We start from the raw sequence: 22,117 nt of genomic DNA on the forward strand, positions 1-22,117 counted from the left end.
AAAACACGCTGGAGTTACCATAACCTAACGAAGAACAAACTAACCTTGAGCAAATTTAAGAACAAACAAAATGAGTAAGTGCTCTGCACAAGAGATTTGAAGTATGAGCTAAGAGAAAACTGTAATCATTCAAGCTTAGGGTGTACAGAAGTATTCTGAAAATATCATGGACAGAACAAGTCACAAACAAAGAGGTTCTGAGAAACATGAATAAAGAAATGGAAATCTTAAATACCATCAAAACAGGAAAATTATAATGTCTCGGACATACTACACGTGGAGAAGATACATGGATGTACATTGTACATCAAATGAATTTTCCAGAGCAACCCTCTCTAAAGTCCTAATAGCGATGGTGATTGCCGACCTCAGTCGCAGAGAGGGCACTTTAAGAAGGTGACCATTGACCAGATGCATGCCAGGAAATGAAAGACCCACGAGAGTACCAGGAGACAGGTGGAAGGATAAAATTGCTATTTGGACCTTGAATAACTTTTTTGTATATATGGGATTAATGAGGACTTGTAACATTTTATGTATAATGGTATTCCGAATATTTCAAACTTCTGAAACTCCTTATGCCCCTCAGGGGCGTCGGAAGTTTTATTCCATTTCTTGCGGTCCTTTGCTAACTCTTTCATTTGTTGATGTGTTTTCTCTTTTTCCTGTCCAATTTCTATACTCTGATCGACCCATCTCTTCCTTGGCCTCCCTTTCCTTCTTATACCATATCTTCTTGATTCCATCGTTTGCTTTGGTAGTCTTCCCTGGTCCAATTATGTTAATGTGTCCATACCATATTAATTTTCTTTTTTGTATTTTGGTTATTATCGATTCCTGTTTCAGTCTTTGTCTAATATCTTCATTTCTTATTCTGTCCGATTTCATTTTTCCTGCTATTTTTCTTAGCTGCTTCATTTCCTATGCGTTTATTGTACTGTCTATTTTTGCATTGTTTGCCCATGTCTCACTTGCATATGTTAAAGTTGGTACAGAGATTGCGTTGTATACCTTCAGTTTTATTTATTTATCTATTTCTTCCTTTCCAAATATTGTTTTATTTAGTGCATAGTAGATCTTATTTGCTGTTTTCGCTCTGTATGAGATTTCTTGATCTATCTTTCCATCCTCTGATATTATTACTCCAAGGTATTCAAACGTCGAGACTGTTTCTATTATTTCGTTTTTGCACCTAAATATCGTTTGGTTTATTTCTTCCCTTTTCTTTTGAGTTACTATCATGGTCTTCGTTTTCTTTACATTTACCTCCATTTTCAAATTCTCTATGTCCTCCAACCAGATATCGATTAATTTTTGCATTTTCTCTTCATTGTCTGATATTTTTTCTAAGTCATATGCATATAGTAATCCCTCCATTCTCACTGGTACTAAATTCCTGTACCCTATTGTTGACTGTAATTGCCTTAACCTTCTTTTAGCGCTCTTCATTACTCTATCCATTACTAATATAAACAAAACTGGGCTGAGACTGCCCCCTTGTTTTATTCCTCTCCTTAGGTTTATTATTGACGATCTGTTTCCGTTTATTTGTACTTTAGCAAGTACGTTTCTATATGTACTTTTTACCACGCTTACTATCTTTTGCGGGTTTTGCAGATCTTCCATTACTGACCATATTACTTCTCTATTTATAGATTCAAAAGCAGCTTTAATATCTATAAACGTAATATATAAGTCTTCTCCTATTTCGTTTTTCCTTTTAATTATATTTCTCAGTATGTATATATTATCTGTCTTTCCTCTTTCCTTCCTAAAAGCCGCTTGATCTTCTTCTAGTTTTCCTTCCAGTTCTTTCCTGAGCTTCCTTTCTATTATCCCGGTGTAGACTTTATATGCCACTGATGATAAGCATATAGCCCTATAGTTATCACATTCCGCTTCATCTCCTTTCTTGTGTATTGGTATATTACAAACTATTTTTTTTTAATTCAAAATAATTTTTATAATCTGATCCCTATATTTTGGGCTAACTCATCCGGTTTGTTAAGAGGAGTCCCGACTTGATATTAAAATTTCCAGTCAATAATTAAAAAATTGTTTTGAAGCTTTGATCATCTGATATCCAACTTATTTTGTGTTCAATAAGTGTTGCATTTTTGATTTCGCACACTATAAAAAAGTTTGAGAATTATAACTTTTGGTCTTGAAAGCTAAAAAGAATCTTTTGACAAACCGATTATTTAGAGTAGGAGCTACTCTAATTTTCATAATCACTATATTAGCCTATAACCTTCAAGGAGAAGAAGAAATAAGAAATTAAGTAAGGAAAAGCTGCATTGCAGATCATGAAGACGTTTTTATTGATATTTTATACTTTAAAAACGTAATAAAAAGAGCTCCTATTAAAAGCCCTGTTAACCTTCAACCAATTTTAAAACCATCCACGTATACTTAATAAAACCTCAATTTTCCAAGTTTATTCTTGCTGGTTTACATTTACGAGTCTTATGCTTAATAGCCTTTAAAAGTTACACAATCAATATTTTGAATTCGTAATTCAGAGCTTTTACGTTCAAACTGTTGTTAAAAGTTTCTCTAAACAAAATTAAAATTAGCTCTTTTATTGCCCAGACGAATATTGCACTAATAAACTGCGTTAAAATATCGATTAACTTTTCTTTGAAAGCAGAAATAACAAGCAGATACATGGTTTATACTAAAAATTGGCATATACAGTATACAGGGTCCATTTACTAAAATTGTAAGGATAAGTTGCATGGTGATGAAAAAAAATCAACCCACACAAACCTCATTATGAGATAAACACCCTGAAAGTCCATCATCATTATCATCAATCTCAGCTTTGCATCCACTGCTGGATATAGGCCTCCACTGTCTTCTGTCCTAGGCGTTTTGAATCCAATTTGTAGTCATTCTTTTTATATATCGTCCGTCCAGTACGGGGTTGGTCTTCCTCTACTTATTTTATTGTCCATCCTCCATCCATCCATCCTCTTTGTCCATCTACCATCTGTCAGACGGCCATATGACCGGCCCAATTCCATTTAAATTTAGCCACCAGACATACAACATCTGTGACTAGTGTTCTCAATCGTAGTTCTTCGTTTGTTATATTGCCCCGCAATGCCACACCAATCATCGACCTTTTCATCTTACGTTGAGCAAATCTTAGCTTCTTAGCAGATGCGGTTGTTAATGTTAGAGTTTTAGCAACGTAGGTTATAACCGGCAAAACACATTGGTTAAAGACTGTCGTGGTTCATATTTCATGACCAAGTTATGTGTACTTTTCCGCAAACTCCATTTCGCAGTCGTTAAGGTCAATGTTTTCACTGGGGACCAGGTTTGTCATTAGCTTTGTCCTAGATATATTAATTTTTAACCCAACCTGAGAGCACATTTCTTGAAGGTCTTGCAACATTATTCTAATAATATATCCTTTAAATTGTTTGTCAGTATTACTACATCGTCTGCGAAACGCAAGTTTGTTGGATTTTGTCCATCTGTATTTAAACATTTCTCCCCCTAATCAAGCATTGCGTATTCCAAAACGGTGATAAACAGCTTAAGTGACATAGTACCACCCAGCCGAAGTTCTCTGCCAATTCGTATGGGATTGGTATTCTCGTGCAGCTTCACTACCATTGTAGAGATAAATAGCTTCAAAGTCTATAATATGTTGCAAATCAGATGTTTTGTTGTAGTATTATCATCATCATGAACAGTAACTTTTTTCAACAAATGTTTTATTTATAACAAGTTCACAGAGTGGTCAACGTTATAAATAAAACATTTGAAGAAAAAAGTAACTGTTCAGCAGCATTCCTCGATGTTAGCCAGGCTTTTGATAAAGTTTGGTATCAAGAACTGTTGTATAAACTGAAAAATAACTTACCAGAGGAACTATATACATTCCTTACGTCGTATTTATTAGAAAGATACTTTCGAGTGAAGTTTGAGTCAGCCTTTACAAAACTATTTCCCATCAGATCAGGGGTACCGCAAGGAAGCGTTCTGGGACCACAAATGTATCTGATTTACACAGCAGCCTTACCCACAAATCGTGATACAACGACCACCACCTTTGCAGACGATACTGCAATCCTAGCAGTACACAAAAATCCCATCGAAGCTGCTGCAAAACTCCAGAGAGTATTAAATCAAATAAATACTTACTTACTTACTTAGTCCTAAGCCTTTCTACCTTTAGGTGTAAGGCTGGTGGAGTTGAGTTTGGCATTGTAGTCTCCATGCTTTCCGATCTTGCGCTAGGTTTCTTGCACTTTCCAATGTCAATCCCTTCTTCTCGACTTCTTTCCTGATTTCATCTACCCACATAACTCTTGGTCTCCCTCTTTTGTTTTTCCCCTGCACTCTCGTTTCGAACACTCGTTTTGTTAGCCTCTCGTTCGACATTCTACACACGTGCCCGAACCATCTAAGTTGTCCTTCTACTATTTTTTCATTGATTGGTTCTAGTTTTAGGTTTTGTCTAATTGTTTCGTTTCGTATTTTGTCTGTCCTTTTTCTGTTTGCTATTTTCCTCAGGAACCTCATTTCCATAGCATTGACTCTGGATTTTTGTCTCCCCGTCAATGTCCATGTCTCGCTGCTATACATGATTGTTGGTCTAACTACTGATTTAACGACTGCCGTTTTTACTTTTTCCGGTATCCCTTTTTTCCCAAAAAATGTTGTTTTCATAGTGTTAAATAAGCTTCCTGTTCGTCCCATTCTCTCGTTTATTTCCATGTCTTGTTTACCATTTGATTCGATTATTACTCCTAGGTATTTAAAATATTCCACTTGCTCTAGTTGTTTCCCGTCTAATTCTATTGCGTGTGTCTTCCTCGTATTTGAAATTATCATTGTTTTTGTTTTCTCTGTATTAATTTTCATATTTATGTTTGATAGTTCTTCTTCTAGGATTTCAAGATTGTTCTGTAAGTCTTCTCTGTTTTCTGCTATCAATACCATGTCGTCTGCAAATAGTAGCTCCGATAGTTGAGTCTGTTTCATTTGCCAGTATCCTAATGTTAGTTTTCTCATTCTTCTCTTGGCTTTCTTTATCGCTTCATCCAGTACCACTGAGAATAGCAGTGGACTCAGCACGCATCCCTGTTTGACGCCTTGACTTGTAGAAAATTCTCTGGATTCCTCGTTATTGGTTCTTACTGTATTTGTATTATTTTTGTACATATCCTTTATTACTTCTATTATGTGTCTGTCGACTCCCCTTTCTGTTAGTGTCTTCCAAACGTCCTTTCTTCGGATTCTGTCAAACGCCTTTTCCAGGTCAATGAAGCACATATGTATCTCTCTATTTTTCTTGATTACCTTCTCACTTACTTGTCTTAATGTGAATATTAGGTCTTGCGTGCTTCTGTCCTTCCTGAATCCACACTGTGTGTCTTCCATAGTTGTTTCTATTTGTGTTTTTATTCTTGTCTCTAGTATTCTTGCTAATACCTTCCCAGGGATACTTGATATGGTGATACCTCGGTAATTATTACAGTTTCTCTTGTCTCCCTTTTTGTGTATTGGTAATATAATGTCTTTCTTCCAGTCCTTTGGTAATTCTGCTCTATTTATGATATCATTCATTAGTTCTTTCATGCTATCCATTCCCTCTGTCCCCATGAATTTTATCATTTCCGGGGTGATATGATCCTTGCCTGGTGCTTTGCCCAGTTTTACTCTTTCTATTGCTTTCTCTAATTCCTCTCTTGTTATGGATTCCACTTGTTGTTCTTCATTCCTTTCTTGTATCTCCCCTATGTTGTCCTTGTCTACATGAGTTAGCTCTTTGAAATGTTCTCTCCATCTTTCCATTATTTGTTTTTCTTCTGTTAGTACGTTTCCATTCTTGTCTTTTATATTCGGCATCGTGTGCTCTTTCTTTTGTCTGAGTTGTTTTAATGCGCCGTAGAAGAGTTTTTGGTTTTCCCTATAATTTTTTGTCATTTTTTGTCCAAATATCTCCCATGACCTTTCCTTTCCTGCTTTCACCGCTATTTTAACCTCTTTCCTTTTTTCTTTATATGCTTCGTAATCTTCCGGGTGTTTTGTGCTTAGGTATCTTTTCCATTTGTCTTTTTTGTTCTTTATTTTCTCTCGTATTTCTTCCGTCCACCATTCTGTTCTCCTCATGTTAGTGTTTGCTATTTTTGCTTTCCCGCAAGTTTCCTCAGCTGCTTTGATTATGCTGGTTTTTAGATATTCCCATTTTTTTTCTATATTTGTATTTTTTGCCCTACCTTTCAAAGTATTATCTAATTTTTCTTGGAATTTCTTCTTATATATTTCCTCTTTTAATTTGTAACTTTTTATTTTTTCATTTACTACCTTTCTTCTCTTTTCTTCTTTTTCCTCTGTTGTTCTCATTCTCATTATTACTAGATGGTGGTCACTGCCAATCTCCGAGCCTCTTTTCACTTTCGTATCCTGTACTCTTTTCCATTTGTTGCTGCTTACCAAAAAGTAATCTATGATTGATTTTTCGTTTCTGCTGTCTTGTACTCTCGTGTATTTGTGTACTTCTTTATGTTTAAATTTTGTATTTGTTATAACTAGTTTATTCTCCATACATATTTCTATTATTCTTTCACCATTTCTGTTTAGCATTTCTTCTCCTTCTTTTCCCATGCACTCCTCTATTCCGCTGTTGTTGTTTCCGACTCTACCGTTTAGATCTCCCATTACAATTATGTTTTCTTCCCCATTATCAATTTGCATTTGGAGCTCCTCGAAAAATTTATCTTTCTCTTCCTTTCTTGCATCTTCATTTACTCCGTAGGCTGTTATTATTGTCCATATTTCTTCGTCCATCAGTTTAATTTTCACCGATAATATTCTCTGGTTAACATATGTTTCTTCTATAACGTGTTGTAGTCTATTCGGTGCAATTATTATCCCGACTCCTTCTTTTGCTCTCTCTTTTGTATCCGCTCCTACCCAAAGTAACCAATATCCTTTGTGTATTTTCTTAAGACCTTTTCCTTTCATCTTCGTTTCTGTTATTCCTAGTATTTCTATTTTTTGTCTTATCATATCTTCTACCAGTTCTTCCTCTTTTCCATTGATGCTTCTCACATTCCATGTTCCCATTTTTATCTCTCCTTTTTTCTGCAATCTAGCTTTCCCCTTTTTCCTATTTTCATCCTTGTTTACCTTTGCATCATCTTTTTCCCTATCGCTTTTCCCATTCATTGCCTTGGTTGTCATTGTTGTGGGTCCGGTCTCATTATTTTCTTTTAGTTTTTTGAAGTCCCTTCCCCGATATTTCTGTGAGTTAGTATAAGTTTCTCTTTATTATGGTCCCATTTCCACTCCTTTCCATTAATCTCCAGTTTCATATATCCTATCTTCGTAGTATTACCTTTGTCTTTTTCTTCTTTTGCCATTTTCCTAATTTTTGCTTGTATTTCCCTTTCCTTTCTTGTTAAATCTGATTCTATATACACCTTTTGTCCCTGTAGATTTTTCAGTTTTCCTTTGTTTTTTAGTACACTCATCTTATCCGTTAGGTTTTCCATTTCTGCTACAAAGATTTGGTCGCCGATCTTCACCGCTCCTCTCAGTCTGACCTCTAATTTCAGATTTCTTCCTATGAAGTGTTCTACTGACTCCTTTACAGGCTTTCCGTCGGTAGCATCTAGTGTTAGGCCTTTTAATACTATATTATTTCTCCGTCTATCTTTTTCCAATTGTTCTATTCTATTGTTTGCCATTTTTAAACCTTCTTCCAATTTTTCGTTTTTTTCTTTCAGCTCCTTAATATATTCCATCGTTTCTTTTTGGTCTTTCCGTATGGTTCTTATTTCTGCCATCATTTCATCATTTTTCCACATAACTTCCCGCATCATTTTTATCATCTCTTCATTTGTGTCGTTGCTTTTATTCGGTGTTCGTCTCGTCAGGTTACTCTTTTCAAAATATAATTTATCTTCTTTATATTTTTTCTTCTTAGATTCTTCGTCGCCACTATCAGATAGTTCTTCATTCTTTCTATAGGTTTCCTTTCGGATTGTTCCTGTTCCGCCACTGGCCATTTTAAATTAAATGTTAACCTCAGCACTAATATAAATATTATTATTATACACTTAGAAGTTTATTTTTATTTCGCACAAGAACGCTTTTTAAGTTTAACGATTATCGATAACGATAGGTCTTTTAAAAAACCGGTGTTTTTATTGTGATAGGTTTCGAATTCGAAATTACCTTATCGCCAATACACCTGCCACACGACCTCTCGCCTCGCTTGCCAAACTCGAACTCCTCAAATAAATACATGGGCACAAAATTGGAGAATTAAATTGAATGAACAAAAATTAAACCATATTGTTTTTACAAAATGTCACAGTGAATCACCTACAGTAACAATAAATAATAAGGTAATTCCCTCAGTTACCTCCGTAAAATATCTGGGCATGCACTTGGATAGGGGATTAACCTGGAGAAACCATATATGGAACAAACGGAAACAACTGGGCATAAAATTTAGTAAGCATTATTGGCTTTTAGGGCGTAAGTCTAAGCTCACGACAAGAAATAAACTGCTAGTCTACAACACAATATTCAAATCAGTCTGGGCATATAGTCTGCAGCTCTGGGGAACAGCATTCAAGTCGAATGTATCCATAATTGAGAGATTCCAGTCCAAGGTGTTACGTTAAATAATCGATGCTCCATGGTTTGTTACTAACAGGGATATTTACAATGATCTGGAAACGAAAACCGTCAGTGAAGTGATAGTGGAGTTAAGTGCAAAATACATCGTACATCTTAAAAGCCACGCGAATGTGCTTGCAATTAATTTGTTAGACAACAGGCAGGAAACAAAATGGTTAAAGAGACAGACACCATTAGATTTACCGCACAGACATTATAGTTATTTTCCTAATAAGTGCAGAAAATCATTCTTTTCCGCACGCGACTGCAGTTTGCCGAACGACGCGAAGCAGGAGTTAATGGTGGTAGTAATAAACTGGACAAAAAGGTATTATGTTATTTGATATTATTGGAGCAGATAAAACAGACGAAATATCTAAAAAAAAATTGATATCACATTTATTTATAATCTGTAATAATGATTACAATAAGTAAAATATTTGTTGAATTAAATTACAAGAGACTTTACCCAGCAAGTGTATTGCATTTGCTACCCGTTGTAAAATTGGGGTATGCATTAATATCACGAAACTTATTTTCATTTCCTGTAAAATATGTAGAAAGCTCCCCGTATAATCGTAGCAAACATTTCGTTTCCTGGTCATCCATCTTGCTTAACAGTCAGTCAACTAATAAAGACTGCACTTTCTATAAATAGTCACTCAAGTTTTACTTGGTTGATATATTGGTGGAACGTTAATTGGATGTTAATATTGTGTTCAAATTCTAGATACATATTTCGCTACTTTTTTCCTTTTTACCGAAAAAAAAAACATTATTTTGAATTACATTTCATCGTCTGGTATGATTCTTCTTCTTTTTATGAAATCCACCAATGAATGTTCGCGATCACGTTTGACTATTTTTCTCTATCCCTCTCAGTGTGTAGTAGGTCTCCTATGTTCCTTAGCCCTGTCCATTATTTCTTCCCTTGATCTTTTCTTCAATTACGGTTTAAAGAAATTGTTATCTTTCGTTTCTAATTACGTGCTCCAGGTATGCCGTTTTTCTCTGTTTTATTGTGCATAGCAGTTGTCGTTCTGTACCGATTCTTCTCAGAATTTCTTCATTTGTTATTCGTGAGGTCCAGGGAACTTTAAGGATTCGTCGATAAATCCACATCTCAAATGCCTCTAGCTTGTTCATTGTGTTTATTTTCAAAGCCCATCCTTCCATGCCAATTAGGAGCACGAACCATATATAGCAAGGGAGGCCAAACTGTGGCTCGCGAGCCACATGTGTCTCTTTGAAGGATTATTTGTGGCTCTCAATAAATGGACCTGATTTACTTTTAATTTTTGTTTTTCAAAATGTCTTAAATTACTGACAACAAATATAATAGACTAAGTGTAACATCAGGACTTGGACAAGGAGACCCCTTATCACTATTGCTATTCAATTTGGCCTTAGAATATGTAATAAGTAAAATATCATCTGATCTGACAGGAGGATTTGCGAATCGAGGATCAGAACTATTGTTGTCATTTGCTGATGATATAGGTGCAGTCACTCAATCTACACGAGAGACATGAGAAAGTTGTTTTCACAACTCGAGGAGAAAACAGGTAGTCTGGGCCTTCAAATAAATGAAGAGAAGTCGAAATAAATGCTAATAATCAAAAATCCAAGACCAAGGAGTTAGGCAGAACATAACTGTTAATGGCCACAATTTGGAATTGGTAAAAAAAGAGTTTAAATATATGGCGGCAATCATACATGACAACTACATCTGAGGCCTATAGAATCAAAACCGGATGATCCATGTATTGAAATTTTGTCAGGAGGCTAAAAGAACATTGAAAATGTAAATTTTCCAAAAAGTATCCGGTATTTTTCAATCAAAGGGGCATCAATAAATATCATAAAATGGCACACTAATTTGTAATTTTTCTGCACGCCCCTTACATCTTCAGAAATTTGTATTTGAGTTTGGATTTAGCAGAACGAAAAATTTAGGATTTAGCAGGTTTTGATTCTGATGGGCTCATCTCAAAAGAGGTCTCAGCAAGGATAATTGCGTGGAATAGAACATTATACTCCCTACCATCATTATTAAGATCTTAGCAGCTAAAAAGACAATCTAAATTAAGACTGTATAGCTAATTATTCGCTAAGATAAGATGGGCAGTTCATGTAGTAAATAAGAGGAAGACGGTGTTTTATAATAAATAAATAAGAACTGTTAAAGACGGTGTTTTTTGAAAGACGATAGAAGATAAGTAGTACAGTCGGAAAAATGAAAGAATACCCATGAACGAACATCTGAAACACGCTGTATTTTCCTGTCACCGTGTCACAAAGAAAATTGCCCAGCACAATAATAATTATTACATGTACTTGTGCTGGCCAATTTTTTGTGTGACACGGTGACAGGAAAATACAGCGTGTTTTATATGTTCATGGGTATTCTTTCATTTTTCTTACTATAGGCAGTCCCAGAAAAAGATGAAAGGATGATGAAGAATCGAAGTATCTTGAATTAGCAAAGACTGCTTGTAGAATTATTTGAATATTTGAAACAACGATGTTAACCATTTTATTTCACTTTAAAATTCGTGAAATCCAAACAGTGAGAGAAAAATTTAATACCTTCTTCTTTTTAGATAATTGTTTAATTGCGGCTCTCGAAACATTTCAAATTTTGAAAAATGGCTCGGACTATCAAGGATCTTGGCCACCCCTGATATATAGCAATTCGTAAATCTTTGTCTTAAGTTCAGGTCAAAATCGGAGCTTATAAAAACGTTTCTGAATTTTATGAATGCGCTTCTGGCCCTTTCTATCCGGCATTTAATTTCCATATCCGATATCCAGTCTTCACATAGCCAGGTTTCCAGATACTTAAATTTTCTTACGAGCTCGACATCTTGATGGTTCGACATGTTGACATAATTGATGGTAAATGTCGTCTTTTTTATCTTAATGCTAAGTCCCATGTTCTTGCTATGTTCTCCAATTTTATTAAGTAGGTATTGGCGATCATCTATATTGTCCGCTATTAAGACCGAATCATCGGCATATCATACATTTTTGACCCAGGTACCATTTATTTTGATGCTGCTTTCGCATTCCTCAACCGCTTCTTAGAAGATACTTTCTGAATATAAATTGAACAGTAGTAGGAAGAGAATACATCCCTGGTATAATCACCCCAAAGTATTTTATTATCCATTCTGTTTGATCTTATTGATCTTATTTTTTTAAATTTATTTTCATTTTCAGATTTTCAAATTTATTTCTTAAACTCATATATTTATTATTTGTTACATTTCTCCTTTTTATTCCCTATTTTTTATTTATTCCATATTTTCCAAAACGTGTAAAAAACATTTTTCCTGTCATTTTAAAATTTAAAGTTCTATTCATCACAAGAGCTTTTAGTAGACACTTCCGTCTCATGTTTGTAGTTTAAACAAAGAAAACCCAATATAGCAAGCAAAGCAAAAGGGAACTACAATGATGAATAAATCAATACTTACTGTGCAATTATGAATGGAGGAAGATGCATAGACGTAGATCTTTTTAGTGCAGTTTTATAATAATTTTAGTAGCCAAATTAAAAAATAACATTTTTGTATTTTAACAAGACTCACCACTAACAATGTAAATTACAGTAGAATCCAATTCTAACTGTTAACGTTCATATAATTGTGCGTATGTGAAATTAATAGGGATTCCATTTACTACCACGCAAGCCATTTCGTTGTCTAGTACCTCTTGCATAATAACTTAGAAGTATAAGTTAAATAGCATTGAAGAGAGTACTGTACCTATTCTCTTTTAGTTTAGATATTATCTGATAGTGTCTCATGTATTATGTGGGCTCTCTGGTTAATTTTTTTATTATCCTTATATCTCACTTATTTATTTGCATTTTTTTTCAAAAATTGTCATGAGTTGATCGTGTCTTACCCTGTCAAACGCCTTTTCGTAATCTATAAAGAGTGAGTTATCGCCGCATCCACCATAGCTCTCCATCTTCGACGATCTCGTGCTTCCATTTCCCATTGTTGCACCCCAATTCTAGATAAATCGACTTCAACATCATCCATAGACGGCTTACTGATCTTCTACTGTCTGGTCTATCAAAAAACACTATCTTTGACAATATGTTCCTCTGATCTTGCCAAATGATTTTCCCACCTTATCTGGTTATCTTTTATATGTCTGAGTCACCAATTCACCATGCGGCGCATTCTCCACTCTCGTGTCAATACAAATATTATTCTGAGAACCTTCCTTTAAATACCATTAGCTAATTTACTTCCCTTTGATGTAGAGTTCAGGTTTCACTTCAGCAGTCTTAACGATGATTATAGGGAGTATATACTCCCAGACTACCAGTATATTTATACTCCCTAACATCATCGTTAAGACCTAAACTTCTAAAAAGACAATCTAAATTAAGACTAAACATGTAAATTTTTTTCGTCCAGTTGAATAATCCGATAATCGCTGATTATATAATGCTCTATTACCGCATGCAGGTATCCTTGCTGAGGCCTCTTTCTTTGTGTGGTTGTTATCTCTGATTACCACCGCCATATGTTTAATCTATTTTACTATTTTGAAGTTGTGGTCATGTATAGTTATATTCTGTTTAACTCTTGGTCTTGGATTTTTGGTTACCAGCATGTATTTCGTCTTCTCTTCATTTATTCGAAGATCCAGACTACCTGCTTCCTCCTCAAAATCTGAAAACACCTCACTCACACTGTGAGTGAGAGCGACTGCATCTCTCCCTTACGCACATTTGAGTTGGCTCCGCTAATTTTCTTGGTATTCCCATTTCTAGCATTGCTTCTTTGCTTCCACGCTCTGCTTCTTTTTATGAATCATAATATACTTGCTGGAAATCTACGAAAATTAGGTGTACATCTCGGTTGAATTCCCAATTTTTTTTAATAATTTTGTCGCATCGTATATATTTGATCTTTTGACCTTCCAGCACGAAAGTCGCATTGGTAATTGTCTCGAATATTTTACGAATAAGGAGTGAGCCACTTTAGCAAGATAACTAGTAAAACTTTATATGCTGTGGTAATAAGCGATGTGCCTCTATAGTTTGCAAATAATTCTTTATATCCTTTCTTATGTATGGGTACTATAGCGCGTCCATTCCATTCCCTGAGCATTTTCTCTTGTTACCATACTCTCAAAATATTGCCATACAATTTTTGATGTAAAACATTTTCTCCTTTTTTATCGATCCTTCATTTATACCATTATTTTCTGGTATTTTGTAACCTTAAATGGAACTGGGCCGGTCATGTGGCCCGTCTTACAGATGGGCGATGGACAAAGAGGTTGTTCCAGTTGAGACCAAGAGCCGATAAAAGAAGATAGAAGAAGTGCCCAGCACAGAAGACGGTGGAAGGAAATGGGGGAGGCCTATATCCAGCAGTGGATGCAAAGGGCTGATTGAAGATGATGATAATGATGATGTAACCTTTAAGAGCTGCTATCGCATTCTTTGCTTCTTGAAGTATTGGTGCTGATATTTCCACATCTGTACTACAGAGTGGAATATGATATCTTCTTGTTTTGACTATCTTCACTTTCCTCCTCTAAATAAAAAATTTAATTTTAAAGAATAACTCGAATATTTTCATCACAAACTTGTTGCGATTATGCCGAATTATTGTGACTAAATCACCCCTAAACACCCTCCTTCGACGCTGTGTATACTAGAGGTAGCTGGTAACAATATGCACTTGCAGAAAAGCTTATTTGAAAAGAATTTTCTCGAGTGGAAGGACAAATTGAGCTGAAAACCGAGCAACTTCTCTCCACCTTCTCGGAAAGAAAATTGTAGAATGGGGTAGTAGGCTTAGATCCCGCGTACCAAAAAAAAGTTGATTAATAGCAAACTGAAAATTAGAAGACAACGGAAGACAGGAAACAGAAATTAATAATAGAATTAAAACAAGCTGAAAATACGAGCATTATCATAACGAAAACTTTGTTTATATACCTATTTAAATTCATAATATAGAAAATTGCTATTACGAAAAACTGTTTAGAATTAAAAATTATGTTTTAATGTGCAAGTGCATCATTCTAATTTAAATGTTGTGAACTATAAAGATACTTTACTCGAAATTCATATTTTTTTTACATACCTCGTATAAAATTAACAAAATTTGATTCATGATGGTTGTCATAAATCTTAGACCAAGAGATTTTTATGAAGAATAACTTTTCTTCGTCAAATTAAAAATACAAGAGTTATAAATGAAAATGATATTGGTATCCATAATTTGAGAAAATGCGTCAAATATTTTTTTCCATTAGAAGGATGTAATTTCATATATCAGAACATACTTTTTTATTCCAAACCACATTTTAAATAACAATTTTCCAATATTGTAAAATAAATAATACATACATGATAAAGATACTTTTTACTGATGAACTTACTTGGATCTACAGACCGAGCGAGTCTCGTAAATTCCACGGCTTTGCGCCACGCTTCACGCAACCGTATTTGCGTACTTTTGTTTTGAGTTGTGTGCGCTGGTCGCTGGTCGAGTGGAGTTACAGATAATTTACCAAATTTAAATATAATCGTTTCTATGGGCCATTCCACGAACATACGCCTGTTTTGGATTACTTCAACAACGAATATTTTACTGTGCAAAATAAGAAGAACGAAAGTAAATTGCAAATTACATTGTTGTTTATTGGAATAATTATTAGCGCCATTTACTTTCGTACTTCATAGGTTGCACAGTAAAATATTCGTTGTCGAAGTAATCCAAAACAGGCGTATGTTCGTGGAATGGCCCATACTGATTATCGATATACGATCATTATTAATATAGTATAATATGTATGATTGCTTTCATAATATACTCAAATTATATTTTTATACATTTATTACACATATTATTTTATATAATAATTAAATTCACTATAAAATGTCATTTATATTTTATTAATAGCTAAATAATTTAAAATTTAGTCTGACATTCACGAAGTGTCAAACTCAAATATAAATAATAACATTTGCTTTGCTTAACAAATTCAGATTAAAAAAGTAGCCTACTTCCTAATCAAAGATTTCAGCTGACGTTTAGTGCCTGGTAGGAGATAACCGGATTGTGACGTCACATTTTAGATTTTGAGGTCGATTATCTCGAAGACGGTTAGAGATATCGAAATGCCGTTTTCAGATTTGGATTCAGAAGACAAAACTACATAAGAATCCATCTATACATCTGCTCTAAGTATTGCAGGAGCGGCAACGCAATAACACACAGACTTTTGCAAATTTATAAACGAAAAGTTTTCGTTGAAAACTATGAACCTATACTATGCAATGAGCAAAATATTTATGAATAAAAAAGAAATAATAAGAAAAACCAAATTAATGTGTTCAAGTCAATATATAGGCCTGTATTTAACCTTTGGTTGCGAGTCATGGATTCTAACAGATCCACAAAAGAGTAAAATAAAGGCAGTAGAAATTAAATATCTGCGACGAGTTCGATGTGTTCGATGACACTCAAATAAGAGGAGATTTGCAAATAGCGTCAACAATATATAGAAATAACGCAACTCAGTTGGTGAGGTCATCTTCAGAGAATGAAGAATACAAAACCGGTGAAACATATTTGGTAGGGACAAACGCAAAGAAGAAAGGTAGACAACGACAGACAGGTGATAGAACCCTAGGAAACATAATCGAAAATAGGGGAGGAACAACATGGTCAGAAATAAGAAGGAATGAATAAGATTGAGTTTGATATTAAGATTGAGTTGTATTTGTATTATAATTTATTCTCGCCCTACACCACTACGCTACGTGGTAATAGGGTTTTTAACAAAATAATAAAGGGCTTTTAATGTGTTATCAATTTGGTCCTTTAATTATTATTAAACGGTTTTATTCAGTTCAATAGTTTGCGTCAAATCCTTAGACGTTAATTTGACTGCCTTTTCTTCAATGCAAATGACTGAAAATTTGCAGACATATGCATTCGCGGGAACAATACATGAATAGTCAATAAAAAATATTTTTTATGTCAATTACATGTTTAAATAAAAAAATAACAATTTTAATGGAAAATTAATAAATTCTCTTGTTTATTACAATGTAAAAACTTGAAACTTTTACGGATTTTAGCTAATGCTATGAACTATACTTAATTTCACTTTTTACGTTAATTGTTTACGTTATGCTTCATAAATAAACAATTAAGTTTAAAATTTTTTGCCGATTCCGACTACTTTACATGCTAGTACATCATATGTTTTATACATATTTTAATAAACATGACGAAATATTTTAATGTTTAAAAAGTGTAAGACCAAAAAGTAAAAAATAAAAAAATATGAAAAAACATTTTTAAGAAACGCTTTTCTTTTGTTACGAGTGACTAAAATTAAAAATATTGTAAAAAAATCAACTAAAACCAAAAAATAAAAAATATTGAAAAAATCTAACACATTCGTTAAAGAAAAGCGTGGGGCGAAAACCGTTTATTTAATGAAGACGCGCCACGATTTTCTTTGGCGAATGTGTTAGATTTTTTCAATTTTTTTTATTTTTTGGTTTTAGTTGATTTTTTTACAGTATTTTTAATTTTAGTCACTCGTAACAAAAAAAAAGCGTTTCTTAAAAATATTTTTTTATATTTTTTTATTTAATAATTTATTTCATACCGCTTACCAAGAAAAAGTTTATTAATAGCAACCTGAAAATTTGTTAATAGCTTAACGGTGTCTAGTCGGACAAACTTTGATGTACACTGTACACTGGAACAGGTTAAGGTTTAATTGTGGAGCAAGGTTGCAAGTTTCGAACGTCAGACTACGAAAACTTCCCATGTATTGTGTCGGATAGAACTTTCAATTGATTTGTCACCTATTGATTAAACTCTCATGCAAAAATCAGACTGCTACTTATGCCCAATATAATTCCTGTCATTTGACATGTTTCACCTGTCAGACTTATTAAAATGCCCAACATATTTGTCGGACAAACATTTTTTCATATATTATATTATAAAGTTTGCCATTGAATAAACTTAAAAACAACCTGCTAGATTTCACAATCATAAACTTGTCAGGATGACAAATTCCACAATTAAAACCACGTTCTACAGTTAAAACTTCCCCTGTTCCAGTGTTTCCATACACCAAATTTTGTCCGACTAGACACCGTTAAGCTATTAATAAACTTTTTTTGGTGCGCGGGATCCAGGCCTAGAATGAGGTAGGTGAAAACGTGAAATTTGGTGTCGTCGATGTTTTTTCCACGCGAAAAATTTCGGGATAAGACGCAGCAGCTCGTTTGATCTCTTGTTATGGAAATTTGAGAAACTCAACGGATATAATAAACTGGGTCCTTTTTAGAATATTGTCTGCTATATAATAAGCCTTTATTGGAATTGTATTGCTGTGAAAGTAAATAAGTTCCGTATTGTAACTAAAGGAGTTTATATTTTTTATTTTTTATTAAATCAAAAGTACTTTTCCGAGATAAGAAATTCTGGAATAAGATACTCAATAAAATAAATAATGAAGAGTCAAAAAGTACCGAGAACCGACCTGGTAAGCTATGAATTGCTGTAAACGGAATGGAAGCAAACATAATAAAATAAACACTAAAAACTTTGTTTAATAATTTTCTACTAAGGGCAAAATATATCAGTCTATATTTTGAAAAGTATAGGTACTATTATGCTGGGTTCGCCAGCGAATTTTCTTTCCCTCATGACTTACGTAGAATCGTCTAGTTTGCAATAGTGATTACACTATTTTGTTTGATGAGTTAGTAGTCCTTAAGAATAGTGTAGAGTGCAGGATTTGTTTGTTTGTGGTGTCATACGTGGCACTTACGTCAACGGAAGACTTTTTTTTCTTCAAATCCGTTCTTGATGTGTTACGTCAGAGCTAGAACTTGTCTGAAAAGTTCGCCACGTTTAGTTCAGCTATATCTAATGGATCTGTTCCATGAATAGGTATAGTCCTTTCGCCAGGGGGGATACAACGGCCTCCGGGGCCAACGGGGGGATACTACTTTTTATTGTTCTTCTTCTAAAAGTGCCTATCTTCTGGAGATGTTGGCGACCACATTGACCGGTCTTATTGTATTTACGGCAGCTCGAAATAGATCAGTTGACGTTAGACTAGTCCACTTTCTAAGATTGGCCAGCCAGGATATACATCTACGTCCAGGGCCTCTCCTGCCCTCAATCTTGCCTTGTATAATCAACTGTAGCAGTCGGTATTTTTCATTACGCATAATGTGGCCGAAGTAAGCCAATTTTCTGTTCTTTACGGTGTTAATTATTTCTTTGTCTTTTCTTAGCCTCTGGAGAATAGATATATTAGTTGTGTGTGTGTGTGTGTGTGGTGTATATATGAGACCCTCAACATACGTCGGTAGCCCCACATTTCAAACGCCTCTAACCGTTTTATGGCATCTTCTGTCAGGCTCCAGCTTTCAACTCCGTAGAGGAGGACACTAAAGACGTAACATATAAGAATTCTTATGCGTATATTGATACTTACAGACAAGTTGCACAGAATTTTCCTAAGACTGTTAAAAGAGCTTCTGGCTTTTTCAATACGAGTTTTTATTTCGTAACTATGATCCCAAGTATCCTTAATGTTGCAGCCCAGATAGCATATTGTCTGTACTCTCTCTAGGGGTGTATTGGTTACGGTAATTTGGGCGTTAATGTTGGTATTTTTATTAATGATCATTATTTTTGTCTTCTTACAGTTTAGTTTTAGACCGTATTTGTTACATGCTCCTACAACATTATCCATGATCCTTTGGAGCCCCTGCACACTATCTGCCAGCAATACTGTATCGTCTGCATATCTAATATTATTTATAAGTTGTCCATTTACTGCAATCCCATCTTCTAATTCGTCCAAGGATTCTCTAAAGATGTTTCCAGAGTATATGTTAAATAATGCTGGTGACAGTATGCAACCCTGTCTAACTCCTTTTTCGACTGTGAAGATTTCGGACAGTTCATTTTCGAATCGAATTGTTACTTTTTGTTGAAGATATAAGTTTGAGACGAGTCTTATACCCTTACCATCGAGTCCTGATGTTTTTAGGATATCGATTAGTTTTCCATGTGGGACTTTATCAAATGCCCTCTCGAAATCTATGAAACATACATCGCAGTTGACATCCCTGGCACTCTGTATTAGAACTTGCAAGCTGAAAAGTGCTTCCCTCGTTCCGAGTCCTGCTCTGAATCCAAATTGAACTTCACTCAGCTGTTCTTCTAATTTGGTGTATATGCGTGAGTGAATGATAGTAAGGAGTACTTTAAGTACATGGCTCATCAAACTAATTAATCTATGTTTTTCACATTTTCTAGCGTTGGCTTTTTTAGGAAGTGGAATGAATATTGATAGTAGCCAGTCTTTTGGTAAGTAACCAGTCTCGTATATGTTGTTGAATAACTTCGTAAGAGCTGTAATTTGGTGTATCTCTAATAGCTTTAAAATTTCACCATGGACCTAATCAGGTCGTGGTGATTTCTCATCTTTAATCTGCTTAATGGCCATAGTTACTTCTTCTTTTGTTATTTCTGGGCCCTAGGGATTGTCTATTTCATAAGGACTTCGTGCAGCATCTTCGAATAATTCTTGCATATATTCTTTCCATCTTCTTAGTTTATCTTCAAGTGTAGTCAAAATCTGACCTTCGACGTCTACGACTATGCCTGTATTGCGTTGTTTTCTGATGGTCTGTTATTGTTACGTTACAAATTAAACATAAGTAGAACATATACTCTGCCATCAAAACGAAACTAATTATTGTAGACGAACACATCTGCTATCTCCGAATATTCAAAACGTGTTAAAATCTAAACCCACCGTACTGCAAGACCGATCCGCTAATTAAATCAGCACCTATCAACGGCCTTTTCATCTTCTTTCACCCAGTCCTGTCATTAATCAAAGAGGCATGTCGTAAATTAGCAGAGAAGTACGTCCTAATTTCGATTTTGTTTACAGCCGTTGAAGTAGGTATCCAGCGGCACGTAAAAGTGGAAGCTTTTAGTGTGAATGGAGCGAGCGTCCCGACGGTCGGCGTCGCGAAAAATTACGGCGTCAGAAATGCTTTCATGAATTTTGTTGAACGCTCGCTGAAAAATAGTGTTTTAAAGTGTGATGATGTTCTGAAAAGACCCTTTTTTCAGTTGGTAATTAGAGTGATAATAAAAATTGTGTAATTAATGTGAAAAATTTATTTGTGACTTCAACGCTATATAATTTTCTTGCAAATAATGTTAGTGGCAAAATTGGGAGCACTAACACTATTTATTTAGTACCGATCTTTAGGTGACTTATGTTCTGCTTAATTCGGATTTCTTGACATTGCTTTTAGTAAATATGAACGGGCAATATTTGTTGATGCACATCTACTTTTTCTATCTTGCACATATACTTACTAGATTGGTCACTATTATTCGCCAATTCCTACCCCTTTATTCCTATATGGGGTAGGCTTTCCTGATGGCATTTTTACATTTAAATTTTGGGTGATCATCATCATCATGGCTTATTCACTCCTGGCGGAGTGTTTGTCGCCCTTTTGGGCTCTCTGATTCATTTGTTGCGGAGAATCAGTCCTCTGTTGTCTTTTATTATTATAGCAACGTGTGTGAATTGGCCTTGTCTACAGTTTTACTCCATTCTTCCCGATCCTTACAACGCTCCTTCCAATTGTAGATTCTCAGCTTCTTTATGTCTCCTAAGACTTGATCTCTCCATCTTGTTTTGGGTCTTCCCTTTGGTCTCTTTGTTGTTGGTCTCCAGCCAGTTATTCGGTTTACCGTAGAGTCTGGGTTAGCTCTTTCTATGTGTGTCCCAGCCACCTGAGCCTTTGCGCCTTCACGAACTTGATTATGTCTTCACCCTGGATGACTTCTTTAATTTCTTCATTGGTTAATCTTCAAAATTCGCCTACACTTATCTTCACCGGTCCCATTATTCGTCGAATTATCTTTCTCTCTAAGATTTCTAACCTCATTTCATCTTTTTTTGTTAGGCACATCGTCTCTGCACCATAGGTGATCACTGGCCTGATTGCAGTCTTGTAAATTTTTAATTTGGTTGTCTTACTAATGTGTTTTGCTTTCAAGAATTTTTGGTAGTTTCAGTAGGTTTTATTACCCACTAGGATGCGTTCATTTATTTCATCCGTTCTACCGTTTCTGCCATTCACCATCACTCTCAAGTATTTAAAACGGAGTACTCTTTCAAATGTATATGCACCAAGCTTAATTTCTTTCTCGATGTTCGTATTCTCTATTGAGCACTTGACGTATTTCGTTTTGCTTTGGCTTATTACTAGCTCTCTCTTCTTTGCTTCTTTATCTAGTATTAATATTATATTCTGAATATTTCTTTCGTCATATCAATACCAATACAAAATGTCCTACTTAAGAATCTCCCTTTAGGTTTTTTTGGTCTTCATCTCCTA

The 22,117-nt window shown here is 34.8% G+C and overlaps 1 protein-coding gene across 12 annotated transcripts in view; it reads left to right on the forward strand.

The window, feature by feature from the left end:
* Nucleotides 1-22,117, forward strand: part of LOC114338023 (disks large 1 tumor suppressor protein) — a 1,799,868-nt gene that overhangs the window by 720,955 nt on the left and 1,056,796 nt on the right. Inside the window, exon 1 of one of the 12 annotated variants that reach the window (XM_050644680.1) lies at nt 20,722-20,834. The exons of the other annotated variants lie outside the window; for them this stretch is intronic. The gene's annotated coding sequence lies outside the window, so the exon portion shown is untranslated. Of the gene's footprint in view, nt 1-20,721; nt 20,835-22,117 lie in introns of those variants that run through there. 12 annotated transcript variants of the gene reach the window in all.

This window comes from Diabrotica virgifera, chromosome 2 (genome assembly GCF_917563875.1).
Source record: "Diabrotica virgifera virgifera chromosome 2, PGI_DIABVI_V3a".
Taxonomy (NCBI): domain Eukaryota; kingdom Metazoa; phylum Arthropoda; class Insecta; order Coleoptera; family Chrysomelidae; genus Diabrotica; species Diabrotica virgifera.